This window comes from Equus quagga, chromosome 5, assembly GCF_021613505.1.
Source record: "Equus quagga isolate Etosha38 chromosome 5, UCLA_HA_Equagga_1.0, whole genome shotgun sequence".
NCBI classification, from domain to species: Eukaryota; Metazoa; Chordata; class Mammalia; order Perissodactyla; family Equidae; genus Equus; species Equus quagga.
The window spans coordinates 118694406-118711144 of NC_060271.1; the positions used below are offsets into that span (position 1 = coordinate 118694406).

The window sequence follows — 16739 nt, forward strand, 5'->3', positions numbered from 1 at the left end:
CAGTCGGAGCTGCCTCCCGGGCCGGCTCCGCAGCGCCGGGGCCGGGGCCAGCGCGGCCGCGGGGGGCGAGCAGCGGGCGGAGGCCTGGGCCCGCGGGCGGCCGGAGGGAGGGAAGGAGGAAGGCGGAGAGAAGGGGTGGGAGGGGGGGACCCGGCGGAGGAGGCGGAGAGAGGGAGCGCGACAGCGAGCGGAGGGAGGGAGCGAGCGAGCGAGGCAGGCAGGCGGGCCGGGAGGGAGGGAGGGCGCGCGGGCGGCGGCGGCGGCGAGAGCAGAGGACGAGCCGGGACGCGGCGCCGCGGCACTAGGGCGCGCAGCCGGGCCGGCCCGACCCGACCGGCCACACGGTAATGAGCGCCGCTGCTGGCGGCCCGGGAGGCCGGCCCGGAGGCGGGCGCGGAGGAGGGGAGGCCGGGCGGGGGGCACGGCGGCGGGCAGTGCCCGGCGCGGGGCACGCTCCTGGACCCCTGCAACTCGCCGCCGGGCGCTCGCGGGGCCAGGGCTGCGGGCAGGGGCGGCGGGCCGGGCTGGCCTGGGCGGCGCGGGGGATTTGAGGGTTTGTTTATGTCCCCGCGGGCTCGGCAGGCGCCCCCTCCCGTCCCGCCCGCTCCCGGCGCGGAGCCCCCTCCCCGCCCCCGCCCGGCTCCGGGCTCAAGTTCAAGTCTATACAATGCCGCTGGGGGCCCCCTCCACCGCCGGCCGCCGCCGCGGTGCCCGGCTTGGCGCTGCCGCAGGGGCCCGGGCCTGGCCGCCCCCGCCTTCCGGGCCCTGCCCCCGCCCCGGGGCCCCGCCTGGGGCCTGCGGCCGGGGCGCTGGAGGGCGCGGACCCCGACCCGGAATAATCGGCCCCCGCGGCGGCCCGCAGGGAGCGGGGGAGGGGGGCGGGGGCCGGGCCCCGCGCAGGCTCCGCGGCGGCGGCAGAAAATGGCAGCCTGGCACGACCCGGCCCCCCGCCCCTCCCCCCGGCTCCCGGCCCTCCTCGGCCCGGCGGGGCGGGGGACCCGGGAGGCCCCCGGGGGCGGGCCAAGGGGTGATCTGGGGGCCGGGCCGGGGAGCGCTGCGTAGCGATCCTCCTCCGGCCACCTGTGGCTGGGGGTGCGGGGTGCCAGTGGATCTGGGAGGGGCGGCGGAGGTGGGGAGAGTGCCACTTGGGGGGCACACCTCCGCGCGGAGGGCCAGGCGGCGCGCGGGGGGGACGTCGTGCCTGGCTCCTCCCTGCCCCCGCCGCGGGCCGTGGGAGCCGGGGCGGCGGCGGCGGTGGCGGCGGCGCCGCAGTGTGGGGGCGGGGCGGGGGCGGGCGAAGATCCCGGGCCGGGGCCGCGGGGGCCGGAAAACGCGGGGGTGAGAGCGGCGGGGCCGGGAGCGGTGCGGGTGGGGGCACCCGGGGTCGCCCCCTGCAGCAGCACGCCCCCCCCGCACACACTCACACGCACGCGGACACACTCACGCACACGCACCCCCGCTGGGCCGGTGCAGACGTGTCCTTGAAAGCTTCGCATCTGTACAGTGAAGGACGAGGCCTCGCCAAGGCTGCGAATCGGGGTCTTCGGCCCCGCGTCCCCGCGCCCCGGGAGACCCCGAGCTTCGGAGCCGCAGGCGGCCGCAGTCCGTGTCCCGCCCTCACCCCGGCTCCCCTCCCCCAGCTGCCCTGTCCTCCCTCCCTCTCGGCGCGGACCGAGCTGGCGTGGGTCCAGGGCCCGCCCCCGGCCTCCCCCAGCCCCTCGTCGCTGGGGCCCGCGGCCCTCGGGCTGCCAAACTGCATTTCGCTTTTCTGGAGCCTCCCTTCTTGGGGGCACCCACTCCCTTCCCTCCACCCCTCTGTTATTTCCCCCTTCTCTCTCCATCCTCCTCTCTCTCTACGGCAAAGCCAGCTGAGTAGGTGTTGGCGCCTTGGGCGCGGAGTGGGGGGCTCGCTGGTTCTCAGGGGCTCTCTTGCCCAGCTCCCGAGGGGAGCCCCCTGCGGCTGCACCTTGACCCAAGATGGCGTCCTGCACCCAGCTGGGCAGCTCCGGCCTGCGTCAGGCGGGGAGGAAGGGCCCGGGCCCCAGAGCCACACTACTCGCCCCCTCCCAAACCAGAGGGACAGGAGCCTACGGGGAGAATCGTCCTCGCCCTGTGACCCAGCGTGCCCCTCACTGCCGTGCCCAGAGACTGCCATCAGCATCCCTGGGGGACTGTTCCGTCTTCATGTTTCACCCTGGGCTGCCAGCGGCTGAACCGGCCTCCTGGGCTGGCGGGCTGCGAAGGGATCCTGGGATCAGGTGCTGCTCCGCTGTGCCTCCTCCCTCCCAGGCAGATGTGACAGCTGCAGCCAGGCAAGCTCTTCTCCTTAGGCGTTGCTGGAGTGTTAGGACTGGCCTGTGGGATTTGGGGAGCCCAGCTGTCAGGCGGACCCTCTCGGGTTGTCTTCTCTGCTTGGCGGGGATGTCTCCTGGTGCTTTCCTGAGCTGCCTGTGTTCCAGGCTGGGGTTGTCGGGAGTTCCTACTAGTTTTCTGGGACAAGGTGGTCCTCTTCTGCCTCCAGGTCCCATTGAGGCCCTGGTTAGGCTGTTTGACAGGCAACTTTGTGAAAGTGTGAGTCTGCGTGTGTGTACATGTGTACACATGTGCTACACACAGGCAGGAGCCCAAGGCAAACTTGCGCAGCGGGTCTGGCACCTGCCTGCCTCCCTTCCGGGGCTCGCGTCTTGGTGCCCTGGCTCCCTCTCTAGCCTCCTGTCCAGCTCCTGGGTGCATGTCTTCAGCTACTCATCAAATGCTCAGCTCGCGGCTCAGGCTGACCAAGGCTCTCCTTGTTCTTCCCAGTCATGTGGGCCTGCACCAGGAGGCCGACCTTAGAAAAGGTGAATTCCTTCTAGACCGGTGGAGTGATGGGTCCACAGTGCGAGGGCTGCCCTCGAGATCTGGAGAAGCGTAGGGGAGGATGACCGGGGCCATCTGTCAGGGTGTCTGCGGACAGGATTCCTCTGTCGGGTGGGGGTTGGCCTGCAGCTTGAAGGTCCATTCCAACTTTTAAATTCTATGGCTCTGATTCTAGCGGTGGAATTTCAGACCCAGGAATGGGGGCGGGGTGGTCAGGTTTTCGCCACACAGCGGTAATCAGGAAGGTCTCTGAGGAGAGGAGGTCTGAGAGAGGGCAAGGCCTCCCGGGGGATGGGCCTTTGCAAGGAGAAGGTGGTGTGTGTGTAGGGGGGTGTCTTGCAGGAGACAGGTTTGTCACATCTGACTCCACAGAGGCTGTAAAAGTACAGCCTCTGGTTAAGCCTGCACACCTATGTGTCCTTCTGTAGGTTGAAGTGTAAATCCATGTGTGTGCATAATTTCTGAGGTTTCCTGTGTGAGCCCAGCTCACAATAAGCTCCTGAGTGCCTTATGGATATCTTACTATCACAGTCACACAGCACTGCCATTGGTCCTCTGAAAAAGCCTGCGAGGAAAGATGGGACAAGCTATAAATTACTTGCCCAGGGTGGCCTGGCTGGGAAGAAGTGCGGCCAGGCCTGCTTTATGGGGACCTTAGACTGTCCCCTGCTACAGCTCTCCTAGGCTGCTGCTCTCTGTGTTGGTCTCTCCTTTGAGTTTGTGGTCTCCATGGGACGGGGACCTGGCCTTGGCTGCCTCTAGGTCCCCGGTCCGACATTGAGAGGGGCCTCCGTGGGTGTCTGCTGACTGGCGGGGGAGCTTGCTGCATATCTGCGTTTTCGGTTTCTGTCCTCTCCTTGGCGGCAGGTTTGGTGGCCGGGCCCTCTTCTGTTCGCTGCTGCTCTGCCTTTGCTGAATGGCCATCACCTCCTTCTAGGCCAGTTCCTTAGGCTCAAGCCCTCTGAAAGCCCCAAGTTCTTCCCCAGCAAGAGCCCAGACTGCGTCTGGAAGTCTTTCTGGGAACGAGATAGAAAGGGGGCTCTGAGAGCAGGCTTGCAGACTCTAATGGGTGAGTTAGAAACAGACCACCCTCCCCATCCTTGGGCCTGAAATGTTACCATTAGAATCCAAGCCTTAGAGTTAGGGTTGAAAGAGAACTTTAAGCTCTGAGAACACTTGGTGCTGGGTTGGGGGCTGTTGGGGTGTGGCGCCAGGCCCTTTTGTCTTCCAGAGTTGGAAGTTCTGCCCAGAGCCTGAGGCCAGAGGGCCAGTTGTGTGCCTGTCACATGCTTCTCTCCCGCGGCACTTCCCGCTGCTTTCTGCTTGTGTGGACCTGGGGTCCCTGACCTGGTGCCTGTGTCCCCTTCCCCCGGTGCCCCACTGATAGCTAAGTGTGTCTCTGGCCTCTGGCTTGGGAACAGGCAACAGTTAGGACCAAGGCGCGGCCCCGCGGGAGTTGTTTCCACTTCCATTTTGGTATCTAATAGATAGCAGAGCCAGTCAGAAGCCCGCCTGCGCCTGAGGCCGGGCGGCTCCGTGGGCCTGTGCGTGTTGCTGCTCCTGAACAGGCCTTTAATAGTGAGCTAAAGGTGCCAGATTCCTTTCCACCCAAGTCTGGAGGGCTCCTTCTCAGTCATTTCTCTTTTTGACTTTTTCCCTAAAAACCTACCAAATCCAAGATCAGCGCAGTGTCAGAGATTTGTGTGTGTCCAAGCCTGCCTCCACGTGGCTAAGTGTGTGGGCAAGACAGGGTGTGGTGCACGTGTCTCTCTGTGTATCTCTGCATACACTGTGTGCAGCCGCGTGGGGACAGATACGACTTGCTTAGACATGAGTCGTTTCGAGGCAACCGCAGTGAGGGCACTGGAGTCAGACGGAGCGGCGTTCTGACGCTTCCCAGCCGGGGAGCTGGGGCAGCTGACTTAATTGCTCTGAACCTCAGTTTCCTCCCCTGTAACGTGGAAATAAGACTAGGCCCTGCTCACAGGCTGCTGTGAGGGTTAAAGGAGATGATGCCCGTTGCTCTTAGCAGAGTGTGAGTGCCCGGCGTTGGCGAGCAGTGAGCAGTGAGCGTTTTCCTCGTTTGGGCGGCCTGTGGGGACTGGCGGTGCAGGAAGTGCTCTGAGAAGGCCTGTCCGCCTTCCTGCCTCTTTTGCAAAATCTTGGACAGATGAGGAAAGTGCTGATTCTGATTGAAAAATCTTCGGAGGTGGGAGGCTCCTCCGTGGCGTGGAGCAGTCTGTTGCAGAGTTTAACAAATCGCGTTGTCAACAGGTTGTCTCCCTCTCTGCCTTGGATCCCTCACACTGCAGTTTCAGCTCTTTATTCCCATTCTGTCCTGCTGCAGCATATTTGCTGCCATTTACCAGAGACTTACTGAGCATTTCCTGTGGGCAACGTCGTGTGCTGGCCTTTGAGGGGATGCAGAGTGAGTTTAGGATGTACCCAACTAATGAATCACCACAGACCAAGGTTGCAGGAGAGGGAGAAATAAAGTGCTCAAAGGACAGTGAGGTCACAACTTACTGAGGGGATCAGGAAAAGCTTCTTGGAGGAGGTGGCATCCGAGATGGGTCTCAGAGCACAGAGGTGGGGCTTCCAGGCCGAGAAGGGGAGGCCAGGCTGTCAGGAATGAGGCGACTAGAGGGTGGGGGAGATGCTGGGGAGGTGGAGCAGGGCTGTGGGTGTGCTGGGGCTAGGCTGAGGCCCCGCACTGATTTGGGGAGAGCGGAGAGCGGGCCCCTGTGCTCTGTAACTCCTGTGTGGCCTGTGGAGAATCGCTCTGAACTGTCCTGCTTGTGGTGGCTTTGTGGAGGGGGGAGCAGACGGAGGGATGGAAGGGAGGGAGGGGAAGGGGCCAACCGAGCTCATTTGGTATAGGATCTGGAGGATTCCTTTATATTCCGTAGACTAGAGCTTAAGAGCTCAGACTTGGAGAGAAACAGAGCAGGGTTTGAATTACACCAACCCCAGGGGGTTGTGGCCATTAAGGGGAACACCAGACAGGGTGAGGTCTGCATGCCAGTGATGGCAATCAAAAAGTGGTGTGACTGGGGGGAGGAGGGTGCCTTGCCTGGCCTCCCAGAGGTCTCCGTGTCCCCCTCTGCATCCCCTCCCTCAGGCTGAGGTGCCCCAGTATCCAGAACATTCTTGCAAAGGGATGCGAGTATCCCCCTACCCTCCCCCACACGCAGCGGAACTGAGCCCCCAACTCAGAGGGGAGGTGCTGCGGGCGGGGGGTGGTGTCCCCAGGTGTGGCTGCAGGTGCCTGGCAGCCCCCAGCAAAGCCGCCAGTGAGCAGGGCTTGCCGAGCACATCTCCCTTGCTGATCACATCACTGCCCTGTCTGGAGGACAGCGACAGGGGGAGGAGGTGTGGACGCTGGGGCTTTCCTAGCCGAATCCCAGTAGGGAGTGGAATGTTTTCTCAGCCATAGCTCAGCACTGCCCCATCCTGCTGTGGTCCCTTGTGACCCGTAAGGCTTCCAGCCTTATTTACATCTATAACCAGCTTCCTATTTTCTCTTTCCTGACGGCATGGCCCTTCTCACTGTCATCCCTATTGATCGTCCCTCTCTGTTTCTGTTTCAAATGTCAAGGTCATTTTTAATTCTGAGCCAGTTGTTAGCTGCCCTGTCTGGGTGCACAGAGGGGCCAGAGGACAGTCTCTCACAGCTGGTAACTAGAGGGCCAGAACCTGGGTGTCCTGACTCCTCGTCGAGTGCTCTTCCGTCTGTGCTACTGTAGATGGATCTGGGGGTCCGTGCAGATGTTCCAGATCTAATAGATCAGCTAGATCCCAGTGGTTCTTACTTGAAAAGGTTAAAGGATGCTTAGATGGGACATTATGGGATGGTGGTCACATCTGTGGTTTATTGAGCCATGGGTTGGATGTGGGCCGTGTCATAGTAAATGTCTGGGAACGCACGGGCTGGGCGGCTGGGGGCCCTGGGAGCACGCCTCCCCTCAGAGCTTCCCCAGAGGATCATGGGAGGGGCAGGCGAGGGCGCCCGGGCCCTTGCAGGGCCGTGGGATCCTCCAGCGCTCCAGCAAGCAGAACCTGTTGGGAAGGGGCTTCTTGAAGGAATGGTCCTGTGTGATTAATTTTATAGATTCTGAAAGGATAAATCAATTTATGGACAAAGGGGAAACTATCTAGATTCCCCCAAAGCCTCTGAAATGAGGTAGTAAGCTGTCTGTTCTGAAGTGTTAGATGTCCACCATATGGTGTTGGGTTACCCAAAGGGAGCAGTGGCAGAGTGTCATCTCGTTTTGGTAAAATTCCTTTAAAATATATACAACTGTACACATTTATTGGCTTGTACAGGCACAGAAAAAGTCATTCAAGAAGGATAAACAGCAAACCTGTCAACAAAGACTTTCCTTTTTACTTTATATACTTTTATAATCTTTGGAAAAATGTAAATGCACGTGTTACTTTTTTTTCTTCAAGATTTTATTTTTCCTTTTTCTCCCCAAAGTCCCCCGGTACATAGTTGTGTATTTTTAGTTGTGAGTCCCTCTAGTTGTGGCATGTGGGACGCTGCCTCATCGTGGCCTGATGAGCGGTGCCATGTCTGCGCCCAGGATCCGAACCGGCGAAACCCTGGGCCGCCGAAGTGGAGCGCGTGAACTTAACCACTCGGCCGCGGGGCTGGCCCCACGTGTGTTACTTTCTTAATGACAGCAAAAATAAAATCACACTTTTGAAAGCTTCTGGATAAAAACATGAAAAAAATTTGAGTCACCCTAGGACTGGAAGGATGGACTCTTTTTTTGTAATGGATAAGAAGCTGGCTTGGAGACCGACAGCAAAGGGTAGGGTTATTCAGGTACTTGTTTTTTCTGGAAAGGTTGCAGGGAGAAATATTGCAGACACTGAGGCCCTCCCAGCTCAGGCCTGGGCTAGTAGGGATTGGGTGAGGGTGGAAAATAGGCAGCTGGCTGCACCGTGGCACATGCCAGGGGCAGTGGACCAAGTTAGCTTTATAGAAAGGTGACTTGAAACTCTCAGTTCTGACGCAGGATGGGAAACAAATCTTGAGAATCTTCCCAGAAGGCTTCCATCTGGCGGCTGTTGTGGCCCACATGGTGCCTAGGAACTGGAGCTATAACCAGTGCCGGGGCCCAGTAAGGAGTTCAGGTGACCCAGCCCTGGCATAGTGTGGGCAGCCACACGCAACAAGAACAAAATTCGGCTTCAAGATGCCCCACCATGGGGTGGAAGGGATGTCTGAGCAGGTGGGTTCAAGCTGTGCCCAACGGTGTAATCTGGAGGCCCATGAGCAGGTGGCAGTGACCCAGGTGACAGGGTGGAAAGGTGAGAAGGGCCAGATAGAAATTCGTTTGCCTGTTGCTTGGCAACAGTGCCCACCACTCCCTTCCGCAGCCCCCTCCCCCACCCCCGCCATGGGTGCTGTCTTGCAGCCCACTTCCCCCTCTGAGGCTGCCTGTTAAACAGGGCCTGAGAAAGGCTGTATGTGCTTCTGTGGCCCTGCCCCTCCCCTGGAATAAGGCAGGAAGATAAATGAAAGGACAGTAACTTGGAAGCAAGCTCAGAGCTGGTCCCTCTGGGCCCTGGGCAAAGAAGAGACCCGGGAGGCGGGCAGACCTTGACCAGCACCAGGCCCACGGCTACTCAGTTACCACAAGCCCTGACCGTCTTTGAGCCGCAGCTTTTCCCTCTGTGAGTCAGGGATAAGAATAGTATCCACATCTTGCCGGTGTTGCCTGAATCAAATGAACTATTTTATGAAAACAGCCAGCACTGCGCCCAGCACATAGTAGGTGCTCAGGAGGTAGGTGTTCCTTTCCTTTAAGTGGGTTCATGACAGGGCTGCGTGAGAGTGACTATGGGGACCAGGTGAGATGACCCCGAGAAGGCCCTGTTGCAGCGTAAGACACGACAGATGTTGCCTGTCGTTCTCATCACCCCTTAGGGGTCTCAGGGCCTCCATTTCCTCCTTTGTAAAGCCAGAATTTCGCTGGATGGTCTCTGAGCCCTCCAGCCCTGGCCGGCTGATCTATGGGCCTTTAATCTTGACATGCTTCCATCTCTTTATTGTCTGTGCCCACTGAGGACCCAGCAGGTCCCCCAAGCCTGGGGCCCTCTCCCTCCCTGCCCTCTAGTCTCTTTGGGCCCAGAGTAGGCAGTGGCCTCTCCTCTGGTTTCTGGGCTTGCTGGCAGGGCTGGCTCTGCCCCCTGGCCTGGAGGCATGGAAGGGTCTAGGCCACAACGGGACCTGGCAGCTGGCAGGAAGCCATGGTTCCTAATGGTTTTATTACCAGCAACAATGTAGAGCTTGTTGCCATCCTCTCGCAGGCCGTGGTTCCCAGCCCAACTGGTGGTGGCCTGAGGGCCTGCCTGGTACTGGAAGCTCAGCTGGGAAGCCCAGTGGGGCCGGGCAGTTGCCCCTGCGTTTTCTTCTGTCAACACCCTCCGCACAGCCTGGACTCCGAGAGCGGGGGTTCAGCATGATGAGGTGCCTGGGCCCCAAGTTGGCAGGCCTGGCAGCTCTCGAGTTTTCTCCCTGGAGGTCCCTTGCTTCAGATCCACAAATAATGTTCATCCATTCATTTATTAAAGACCTACCATGTGCCAGACACTCACTGGCTGCAAAGATGGAGGAGATTGTGCTGGTCCACAGGGAGCCCTCAGCAGAGGTGGAGTCTGGTGAGGGTGACCGTTACAGCATAGACGGGTGGAGAGAGCTCTAGCAGCATGTGCCTAGGGCATTTCAGGGGCTCGGAGAAGGGATGTCTCATTCAGGAGGGAGAGAAGATCTGGAATGGCTTTCTAAAGCTTGAGCTGAGTCTCGAAGGGCGGGGAGGAGTTAGCGAGGGAGTCACGGGCATCTTCTGATCTGATGTCGCTGGAATGATGAGGAATGATGGGGTGCGAGGCTGGAGGGCTGGACCATGGAAGGCTGGGATGTTGTCCATTCATAGGTGTTGGACTTGCAGTGACATGCCAGTATTTGTACCTGAGAATGATCATCCTGGGGCATCACGGAGGAGAAATTGGACAGGTGAGGATGGGTACAGGGAGCCCAGGCAGAAGGCTGGCACCGAAGTCCAGGGGAGCAGCAGTGTGGGCCTGGAGGAGGGGTGCTTTGTGAGGCATTTAGGGAGCAGAGCTGCTAGGGACGGCTGAGCGACGGAGGGGGTGAGGGGAGCCAGGGGTGACCCTTTGGTTTCTGGCTCAGCCAGCTGCATGGATGGGGATGCCAACCACTGAGAGGGCACAGGTTCGGGGAGTCTGGGAGAGACCTGGGAGTGCTTCACATGGGAGGCAGGACTGGAGCTGGGACTCAAGGGGGATTGGGACTGGCCCAGGTGGAGCCTGGGCTGGGCCAGGCTTGCAGAAGGGGAAAGATCCTGTGGCACAAGGCCTGGAGGTGGGGGCCCAGGGAGGGCCAGGGTCCAGCGTGATGGATGAGAAAGGCAGGGGCACTTTGTTCCATAACTGGTAGCGGGCTCCGGAGACTTCTGAGGAGGTGACTTAACCAGGCGCTCGTACCACATGCGTTGGGGATGCTGCTCTCTGGGGCCTCAGTGGGGACTTCTGCTTCTCGGGAGCTCCCCCAGAAGGTGTGCTGTAAGGCCTGGACCTTGTTCTTTGACTCCCTGGTCTCACAACCTGGCGTAAGTCCTGTCGCCCTCTGTGAATGGAATGTGAATTGCAAAGTTGACATCCACCCTCTATTCAGGGGCAGGTCTGCGAGGTAGGTGGGGGTAAGCTGGGGACGGCAGTTTTGGTAAGCAAGCAAAAAAAAAAAAAAACGGACAATAGCTGTTTCTCTAAAACAGAAATGAGTCTGTCATGTGTCACAGGAAGGGCAACGTCAAAGAATTTCTAGAAAAATGACGTGAGCCAGGTCAGCATCAGTGAGGCAAGAGGCAGCATGGCATTGTGCCCAGGCCACCAGACCCGGCACCGCCAGTGGTGTCACCACAGCCCTGCCACGTCCTTGGGCAGACCAGTTAACCTCTCTTAGCCTCAGTTTTGCCATCTGCAAAGTGGAGATGACCTTACAGACTTGTGTTTTTGTTTGTTTGTTTCAAACGCTACTCCTTGTGTTAAACCTGGATATTTTATGTCACTCATCTTCTAAAAGAATCCTTATGCAGTTGGCCTCCCAGGTGTTTGAGGATTAAAATTCAGCCATGCGTGTTCCCTGTCTGGCGCTGAGCAGGCACATGCACACGTGCACGCCCCCTCTCCCCCTCCCTCACTTGCTGGCTGCTTCTTGCCTCCTGGGAGGCGTGTCCCGCCTGTCTCCTCAGTCCCCCCAACCTTGTTCCTGGGAAGGTCCGTTTATCTTGTTCCGTTGACTCTCTCTCGTTTCCCAAACCTGGGTCCCCCAGTGTATTTGAAGAGCCTCTGCTGAGCAAAGTGGGAGTTGGGGGCAGGGGCGGTGTCCATTCCTTTTCTCTTTTTACTAAAGGGGAGGGGATCTGTGCAGAGCTGCCATGGCTGTGTGGAAAGCAGAGGGCACAGGAGGGAGGGCTCAACCCTCCAGGGCCTGGGCCGCTCTGTGTGCTGGGGAAGGGGGTGGAGGGCCCTAGTGGGGTGTGGGAGATGGCTTGGGGTGACCTTCGTCTGGACAGTGAGGCCAGCTTCCTCTGTGAGTGGGCACATGTGGTAGCCATTGGGCTGTACCGTGGCCCCCATGACACTCGGCCACACCCATGGGGAGACCTTTGAAGCATCTCTGCCTTCTGGAGGAGGCTCAGGTGGGAAGATGGCTTCTCAGCAGGGGCTCCAGTGGTGGCGATGTTGGCCATGTTGGCAAGAAGGCCTGGGCCAGAGTCAGGCTGTCTCTGCCCGGATCAGGGGGTGGGGGACCACTCTTGATTTGAGTGTGGAAGCCACCATTTCTCTGGTTTGTACCAACCTGCACATGTGCCGCCGTCACAGGGTGCCCTGTGGAAGCTGGGCATCCGTGGACTGAAGGTGTGGTGACGAGATCAGATGAAACATACAGCATCATTAATCTGGCATGCCCTTAATGGTATGCGTAATTGTGCTGCATGGTAATTAGGTGTAAATGGTAAGCAGTTCACATAAATGTTTTTGTAATTGGTATTAATTTTGCAGAGGCAAACTAAGTTTATGTGGTTTTTCTCTTCTTGCTCTGTTAGTTTTCTAGCACAGGCAGTTCCTAGCTCTTGGAGGAATTCTACTGCAAATGTTTGTTTTTAGGGCAATGTTTTGTATTTTCTCTCAGAACAATGTTGTGAATGGTTGTGTGGTTCCCAAGCTGGTTTCCAAATGCCTCTTTGGCCCATGCTGTAGGTGAAATGTGTGGCACATGTGCGGGGGTGGCCTCGCCCAGAACCCTCCTGCTCCAGGTTCTTGGAGCGTGGAGGGTGAGAGGACTGTGTGTGTGTGTCTGTGTCTATGAGTGTATGTATTTCTGTGTGAGTGCATCTGTCTGTGTGTCTGTGTCCGTGTGTGTCTGTCTATGTGAGTGCATCTGTGTGTGTGTGTCTTTGTGTGTGTGTACATGCATCTGTCTATGTGACTGTGTGTGTGTCTGTGTGCACATGTATCTGTGTGATTGTATGTGTATCTGTGTGTGTACACACATGCCTGTCTGTGTGTGTCTGTGTGTGTGTGCACATGCATCTGTCTCTGTGACTGTGTCTGTGTGTACACACATGCCTGTCTGTGGGTGTCTGTGTGTGTGTGCACATGCATCTCTCTCTGTGGGTCTGTGTGCATGTCTGTGTCTGTGTGTGCATGTCTGTGTGAGTGTGGCTGGGACAGACTCCTGAGGCTCTGGTAAAGAGGTTACCCATTCTGGCGGCGAGGGGCCTTGGGCTGGGAGTTAGGGGAAGACTTGGGTGTTAGCTGGGAGAGAGAACTCTGGGTCAGGCTGCAGCCACTGAGCGAGGGCTGCTCCAGGATATGGTCTTAAGCTGGAGTCTAGGTTTCCTAAGGACACTTTACTGGCCTTTCGCCCTGATTAAACACATAATACTTTTAAAAAAATTAATATTTACTGAGTGCCTACCGTGTGCCAGATACTGTGCTCAACACTCGACTCACTCTCTCGTGTCTTAAAGATTTTATTTTTTTTCCTTTTTCTCCCCAAAGCCCCCCAGCACATAGTTGTATATTCTTCGTTGTGGGTCCTTCTAGTTGTGGCCTGTGGGACGCTGCCTCAGTGGGGTTTGATGAGCAGTGCCATGTCCGCGCCCAGGATTCGAACCAACAAAACACTGGGCCGCCTGCAGCGGAGCTTGCGAACTTAACCACTCGGCCACGGGGCCAGCCCCTCTCTCGTGTCTTAAAGTAGACTGTGAGGCACGGACTCTTGCTGCCCCCATTGGGAAGTGAGGCCCGGGTCTCTGAGTGGCAGAGGCAGGGTCTGAGGTGGGGTCCGGCTGAGCCTCCTTTGGGCTGAAGGGCTGGGTGCACCGCAGCAGGGCTGCTGGGCTAGGGGCTGGTGGTTCCAGGATGTGCTGCCCAGACTCCAGGGGCTCTTCTTCCGCCCCTGGCCCCCTCCACAAATGGTTTGGGTTTGGTTTTGGTTTGGGCAGAGGGTGAGGATAAGGCAAACCTGGGACCAGGGGCTCTTTCCTGCTTTAGTGGGTGGTGAGGGGCTGTGCTCCCAACGTAGCTCCCAGGCCCTGAAGACCCTTCGGAGGACCTCCTAGTGTGGGCCTGGGAGGCGGTCAGCTGGGTGGTCAGTTGGTGTCGCTTGGTGTGGGAAGAGGGTGAAGAAGTGCAGGTGGAGGAAGTGCGCGCATGGATGGTGTGGGGAGAGAGTGGTCACAGGCAAGCCGGGGACTCAGTCTGCAAGGGTGTGGAGACGCGGGAGGCCAGCCCCCCTTGCTTCCTGTGCTTCACTGGCCCCCTGACCTGGGCCCTCACCACCCACTTTACCGTGGGCATCTAGGGGCTGGTGGGGCCTGCACACCCCACAGCAGGTGTATGTTCTGGCCTGGGAAAGGTGGAGCAGGGACCTAGGAGGCCCCGCAGAGGGCCTTTCCCTTGGCACAGTGCCTCGTGGAACTCTGCCAAGTGACCCCTAGAATGGGGGCTGTGGGGGGTCACTCTAGGCACCGCAGCACTGTGCTGGGGATGTTGCAGCTGCCTGGGAGTGATTTCACACAGTCCTCTCTGCCTCAAGGGTCACCCGGAACAGGGAGGGTGGGAGAGGGAAAGGCACCGAGCTGTGGGCTGATTTGGGGGGCAGCAAGGTGCAAGACATGAACTCTGACCTCGTCTGTTTGGGAAAACATACATGTCCATGTGCATGTGCAATGCTGTTTGACCACAAAGCAGAAACTGATGAAGGACCCCTGGGTGGGTGGTTAGGGAGAAGCAGTGGGGGTTCACGGGTGCTGAGGAAGGGGGAAGAGGGGGACTGGGCGAGCCCTCTGGCAGGGTCCCTCTCTTGGAGGGGAGAATGTGTGAGTAGACACAAGTGTGGGGACAGGGGATGTAAGCTGGGGGTCAGTGACTGGCCAGCTGGGAGAGGCAAGGGCGAGGTTGGAGCAATAGGCTGAGGCCGTGCTGTAGCGAGCCATCAGTGTTGGACCAGACCAGAGTTTAGAGTTTACCCTGTGTAAAAATCATTGGCATCATAGGGGTTTTTAAATAACACCTTTATTGAGATATAATTCACATACCATACAATTCATCCATTTAAAGTATGCAATTCGATGGTTTTTAATACATTCACAGAGTTGTGCAACCCTCACCCCAGTTGATCATAGAACATTTTCATCAGGCATCGTAGGTTTTGGCTGAGGGAGGCATGTGTGGAGAATCTTTGCTGAGAAGCTGGAGTGGGAGGTGGACACCAGAGGCAGGGAGACCGTCACGGAATAGCCGCCAAGGTCTAGAGCTGTGGTACAAAGGGCCTGGGGGGAGGGGTGGAGAATCGAGGCCCGAGGATCAGGTGCCTGGTGGAGTGTGGGGACTGAAGGGGAAGGGGAGACCTCAGTTCTCTCCGGGGTTTTGTGCCTTGGCAGCTGAGGGGAGGGTGGTGCCACTTCCACAGAGAGAGAGAAGGCAGAGGAAGCATGAAGCATCTGGTTCTAGAAGAGTAGGATTTTAGGTGGGGATGTCCAGGAGATAAAGATGGAGGCCTTGCAGTAGGAAGTGTGCGTTAATTTAAGCCCAGGTATCTCAGTGGAGGAGAATTTAGAATACTGCTTGAGGCAGAGTGTGACCAACCCGTAAGGGGTCCCCAGCGTGCAGTAGTGGGAGCGGGACCCCAGCCAGCCCAGGAGACAGAACAGAGGAGCCAAGGGGTGGGAGAGAACCAAGAGTGTGGAGCCAAGCGGAGTCACGGATGGGAGAGAGAGCCAGAGAACCCACTTGCTGTGAACTTCCAGGATCAGGGGTCTCTGTTCACCCCAGTGCCTGGCTCAGCAGCGGCACTCAATAAATGATTGCTGAGTGAGGGCTTGAAGCAGGGAATGATCAGCTGGCAAGGATGCTGAACTGAGCTCAAGGACCATGAGGATGGAAAAAGGCCCTTTGAGGCCATGGGTTCCTGAGTCAGTCAGGCTCCATTCAGGAGACAGAAACCACATAGTGTCTTGGACAGGAAAAGTTTAATATAAAGACTTATTAACTATAACAGGAGATTGGAGTAATGAGACATTGGCTAGTAAGAAGTGAAAAGAACTGCAAAGGATACAGAAATAGCATAGATGAGAGCAGCCACTACCTCTGGGGTTGCCATGGAGTGCCGAAGGAAGAGGCCCTCCAGGGCTGAGATCCTGACCTTGACAGAGACGGCATGACCATGGCTCCCTGGATGACAGAGAAGTTACTGTGGTGGCTTGTTGCAGAACGTGCTGGAAACCTGCCCTCTGGAACTCACTGGAAACCATCCTTTTGGGCCCCAAAGAAAGTTGTTCCTGAGGAAGTATCTTGCTGGAGGCACACTGCTACTAAACTGCCCGAGGGGGAGTGTTGGGTGAAGCTGCTGGCTGCTGCTGACTGTCGTACTGCTAGAGCCAGTGCTGGAGAAGCTGTCTGTGCTCAGGAGCCTGGTGCTGGCGAAGCATCCTCACTGCCGGAGCTGGGCACTGGAAAGTTGCGTGCTGCAGGAGCATGGTGCTGGAGGGTGCTGAAGAAGCTGCAGTGGGACAGGGCTGGGCACCAGGGAAGCCACAGGGGCAGCAGGATCTGGCTGCTGGAGAAGTTGTATACAACGCGGGAGCCCTGGAGAGGGAGCAAGAGGGAGCGCACTGGATCCAGGAAAGAACATACCTCCTCCTTCAGTGTCTCTCCAGTGCCTACAACTCTACTGACAAGAGTTTGATGTTACGCCAGCTGGCAAAGGAGAAATATTTAAAGGGCCTAGCTCCATTTTCACAGAGCAGGCAATGGAGGGTGAATAAGTTCACTGGCATGGTCTCCTCGTTTGGTTACACAGTTTCCATGTGCACCGTTTTACACACATTCGAGCTCCCCTACAGCAACAAAATAGCTATATTTCTACCTATCAAGACACAGCTGTCCTTACTGAATTCTCGGCCTTTTCTGCGAATGAGGAGTTCCAACACTCATTGTGCCAATGACTATCTACAGGAATAACGTCTCAAATTCAGTCACAGTCCCACTGGATATTCTGTCACCTGAAGACTAAATTATAGAGCCAGCACTGGTGGTCTGGTGGTTAAGATTCGGCGCTCTCACTGCTGTGGCCTGGGTTCCTTTCCTGGTCGTGGAACTGCACCACTCGTCTGTCAGTTGTCATACTGTGGCGGCAGCTCACATAAAGAACTAAAAACTAACAACTAGGATACACAACTATGCACTGAAGCTTTAAAAAAAAGACTAAATTATAAAGTTAACTTTCAACAACTTGTATATAAAACGATGGGAAGAAGGAGGAAAAAGCAGAAAAT

The 16739-nt window shown here is 57.7% G+C and overlaps 1 protein-coding gene across 2 annotated transcripts in view; it reads left to right on the top strand.

Annotated features, from left to right (window-relative positions):
• DNMT3A (DNA methyltransferase 3 alpha) overlaps positions 1-16739 on the top strand; it is a 107175-nt gene that overhangs the window by 726 nt on the left and 89710 nt on the right. The window contains exon 1 of one of the 2 annotated variants that reach the window (XM_046660972.1): positions 217-344. The exons of the other annotated variant lie outside the window; for it this stretch is intronic. The gene's annotated coding sequence lies outside the window, so the exon portion shown is untranslated. Of the gene's footprint in view, positions 1-216; positions 345-16739 lie in introns of those variants that run through there. 2 annotated transcript variants of the gene reach the window in all.